This window comes from Miniopterus natalensis, chromosome 11 (assembly GCF_054644295.1).
Source record: "Miniopterus natalensis isolate mMinNat1 chromosome 11, mMinNat1.hap1, whole genome shotgun sequence".
Classification (NCBI taxonomy): domain Eukaryota; kingdom Metazoa; phylum Chordata; class Mammalia; order Chiroptera; family Miniopteridae; genus Miniopterus; species Miniopterus natalensis.
In genome coordinates, this window is record NC_142091.1 from 48,385,188 (window position 1) to 48,389,820 (window position 4,633).

At 47.3% G+C, this 4,633-nt stretch overlaps 1 pseudogene; it reads left to right on the top strand.

The window, feature by feature from the left end:
- The first annotated feature begins 1,096 nt into the window (after positions 1–1,096).
- Positions 1,097–1,468, top strand: LOC148092014 (methionine-R-sulfoxide reductase B1-like; annotated as a pseudogene).
- Positions 1,469–4,633: the final 3,165 nt, after the last annotated feature.

Sequence of the window (4,633 nt, forward strand, 5' to 3'; positions counted from 1 at the left end):
TTTCTATGAGCCACTTCACTGTGCCCTTCCTTCTAGAGTAGAAGGGAACCATTGTGCACCTACTGTGTGCCAGGCATTGGGCTGACACCTTCCAACCACCAGTTTCATTTATTTTTTACAATGACCCTGAAAGGCATTACTGTGCTCTTTCTATAGTTGAAGACATGGACAGTCAAGAACTTACATAATTTGTTTGAAGTCGCATAGACAGTAAGAGTTCAGACACGGATTTGACTGACTTTGAAGTCCATGCAGTCAAAGAGGAAACTTCCATTGTGGCTTCTTTCTGTGCAATCAAATGAAGAATGAATGGGTCCTTGGAACTCTCTAAATTAGAACCACACCAGTGACAACCATTCTATCTTCTGCTCCGTTTACCCTAATCTGTCTCCATCACTTCCCCCCACCTAGTGTCCCGTCACAGGAACCCTCTGACCCAGTGCCTCTTTCTATAGGTCTCTTTGACCTCGGGAGGTGAATTTTCCATCCTTTAGGGCCCTTGAAGCCTTTTCTGATCGCAGCCTTTGCCCAATCATTTATTATTCCTATCTTCTTTATAACCACATACATTCTGGTTCTCTCCTATGGAAATTATATTCTTTCCTGCATTACACAACTGTCTTATTTCCCCCCTCATAGTTTACTGGGGCCATGAGACCAGCATTCCATGACATCAGTGTCCATGCTTTTGTAGGCCCTTTAAAGAGTGCCTGTCAGAAGTACCAGCAGCATGACTGGTCCTTCTTCTGAGACACAGCAGCAATCACGTCACGTGAACAACTGGCTGCCTAGTCCCGTCACACATTCTTCAGAGCGGCTGTGGCTCACTAATCGGTATATGGCTGGCTCACCACTACGCCAGTCAACACCTGGAAGAACTATGGGCCATTCAAAACAATTCGGGGCCGTTCAACGACAAAACAAGATATGTATATTCCATATATATGTGTCACTTATAGTTTGTAACACCAACCAGCTGGTTGAACATCTTTTGGAGTTACATGAAAATAAAGGGAAAGGATGTTTTCTACCTAAATTTATGCTAATCAAAAGAGAATCAAGGAAGCAACCGTTGTGCACCAGTCGGGTCAGCGCCATGTAGTTCTGCAGCTTCTCCAGGGGCGAGGTTTTCCAGAACCACTTTGATCCGGGTGTCTACGTGTGTGCCAAGTGTGGCTATGAGCTCTTCACAAGCCACTCAAAGTATGCACACTCGTCCCCATGGCCAGCCTTCACCGAGACTATCCATGCTGACAGTGTGGCCAAGCGTCCAGAGCACAATCGGCCTGAAGCCTTAAAGGTCTCCTGTGGCAAGTGTGGCAACGGGTTGGGCCATGAGTTCCTGAACGATGGCCCTAAGAAGGGGCAGTCATGCTTCTGAATATTCAGCAGCTCGCTGAAGTTTGTCCCTAAAGGCAAAGAAACTTTTGCCTCCCAGGGGAAGTAGGTGGGCAGCCCTCAGCCTCCCCAGATGGGTGCTCTAAGTTGGCCACACTCTGGCCACCCTTACTTGGAATTGGAACCCCCAGATACTCAGTCAGGGAAGAGGGTGGCTGAAACATCAGGAAGGCTTGCAAGGCCTTGGCCCTGCACTGGTTCTCCTTGGGAAAAGTACTGGTTTGCCCCCTGTGGCCCATATCCTGCTGCCAGAATGGGCCTGGAGGGCCCAGTTGTCAGCTCATGTTGGCCTCAGGGAGGTAGGCTCTAGGCCTGGCTCATCTGTGAATGATGGAACACCCCACCTTTACTTCTTCTCAGCCCACTGCCCCCTTTCTGCCTGTTGGGATCCGCCCCTGTGGGGCCCAGTTCTGAGACGGACTCAGGTCTTCACAAAGCTGATGCGCATCTCCCTCGAGCTGTGCCAGGAGACAGTGCAAATGGATGTGGCCCCAGCTGGCTGCTCCAGCCTCAGTCACTGCATGATTCACTCTGGTCAAACCCCTCCAGGCAGCCAGAGTGTTGAAGATCTGTGACCTGTGGTAGGAGTGGACTGACCTTTGGTCTCTCAGTTACGAGAGGAGAAATCCTGAACCCTGTTTCGCAATCTGTGTGGCCGCTGCTTGCCTCACTTGGGCTTAGGAAAGCATCTATTGCTCCTTTACCTTGATTGCACAGGTTGGGGACCCTGAAGCTCACAGCCTGAAGCACACACCTTCCCAGGGCGTATCGACCACGCTTCACTGCACATGCACTGAAGCTCTTGCCATCTGGGAGGGTGGGTGATGTTGAAGCCCTCCTTCCCATCTTGAATCCTCTCTGGAATAATTAGGAGGAGATGAATAAAAAAATGAGCGCGCCCCCCCCCCCAAACAAAAGAGAAGCAGTAATAAGCTTCAAACCAAAATAGAATGTAAACACTGAGTGCAGACCTTAGGTAAGGAAATGCTGTGTCAGAGATGGCTTTTAGCCAAATGAATTTAATGGAGGGGAGGCAAGCGTGGAAGCCTCTGTGAGGTGGGTTGGCTGAGCTAGCGTGAAATCTGCCGAAAATCCCCACACTCCCCACACTTCCACCTCCAGGTCTGTGCCCTTCAAGGTAGCAGGTCATCAAAGCCATGCCTTTGCTATTCACCATCCCTCTTCTCTGTATATTGATCCATCTTTTATCACTTTCACAACTCACCACTCAGTCCTGATGCTCCAATAGGCCAAAGCCAAGTTTCTCATCAAATAATTATACAATTGCCACTGATACTATGACCCATGTTAGTGGCTATTTCTTGGGAAGTGTTGAGGCCCAAGAAATAAATATGATGTGTCACCTCAAAGCTTAGGAACATCTCCAAATGTCTAAAAGTCCTGAAGTAAAGAAGCCTTTTTAAATTGTTTTAATACCTACAGATTTATTTTGACAGAATTCTTTTGAGCAGATTTATTTTGACAGACTGCCACCCTTACGGCTCTAGCCCTTCTCACAGTCTCAGTGTTCTGGGGGGACTTACTCAGAGCTCACCCAACGATTCTACTGTAAGAAGTTCTATTTTAGGCAATACTGTTTTATAACAAATATAGCCAGGATACGGACTTTGACAGCCTCCGCCAAGTTCAGTAATCTCATTAAGCCTTATCAGTGTCTGAGAATGTGGCACTGTATAATTTCCATTTAAAACGAGAACTCCAAAAGTATTTTGGGTAAGAGTAGGTGGTTTTTTGTTTTGTGCAATAGTTCCTTATGGAAACCTGCTTGTAGATGGACCATTGTTTGCCATATTTTATTTAAATAGAGTTTTTGTTTGGGAAGCTACCTTTCACTATATTTCTTTCATCAGCCAACTTTGGTGTTTTGAAGAAGTTATATGATATTCAGAATAATTTACATCAGAGAAAAATGTCTTGTTAGAAGAACCTTGAGTGACTTCTCCCTTCGAAATATGTCAGCCTGTCCATTCCTAAAAACAAAAAGGAATCTCGCCCCGGAGCCTACAGAGGAAGCTGCAACTTTAAATATTCATGTATTCAGGCAGTAAATATTTATGGAGCACCGACTTTGTGCCAGACTCTGTTCTGATGCTTGGAGACAATGGGTGACCAGACACAGAAGAGGTCCATGGCCTCCTGGATCTTACGCTCTGGTCAAAGGGAATAGGAAATAAATGAGAGCATCTCAGAGAATAAGACATGCTCTCAGGGAAATAAAGCAGGTAAAGAGAAGGAAGGTGGCTTGTGGAGGTAGGAGAAAAGAGGCTTCTCTGAGGAGGTAATGCTTGAACTAAAATCCAAATACATTGGAGGAGCCAGCTTGAGTAAGGGAAGGGCATTGTAGACAGAAGGAACAGCATGTGCAAAGACCCTGAGATGGGAGCAAGCTCGGGATTTTCCAGGTACAGAAAGAATGTCTGTGTGCTTGTATGGGGAACAAGCGGGGAGTGTCTGGGTGTGAAACTAGTGAGGCAACCAGAGGCCAGGCCAGGTGGGGCCTTGAAGGCTACGGTAAGGACCTGCAATTTATTCCAGGGACAATGGCAAGTTATCAAAAGGTTGTGACGGGGGAGTGATTTTATATGATTTATAAATCACCGGTCTACACCAGCACTGAAACAGCTCTAGGCAGCTTTTTATTTAGAACCTTGACATCACTCATCTCCACCACACCCCCATCCCTATCAGCCTTGCTGGAGCCCCTGCGGCCACCCTTCCTCCTCTGGGGCTTTATCTCCCCATACCCCACTCCTTTTCCTCAAAATGGTCCTACCTCATCTCTAAGCACCCCCACTGCAGAGTAAACGAACACTCCCTTCTTCTCAATGGCCTCATATTTATTCCCTTCACCTTCTTGTCTTAACTGGAAGACAAGGCAGACCTTGAAGGTGCTGCTCAGCTATGTTTCTCCTGAGCATCACCCATGTTCCCCTAAGGGCATGGGGTGGAAGTGGGCATCCTCTCCTCTCCACGCAGCTGCTTGCTCACACTGCTTGCGGATGCTCTGTTCTGGTTTACAACATGCCTTTCTGGTGGTTTCTTCCAAGTCTTTTTTGCTAGTTCCTTTTCTTCTGCCTGCCCCTTAAGCTTTGGGCGGGGGCGGGGGGGGGGTTGCTTGGGACTCTTTCCTAGACTCTGTTGCCTTCTTACTTTACACACTTCTTCTGGGTTATCCAGTTTCCCCCATAGATTCAACCCCCATAGATTCAATCTT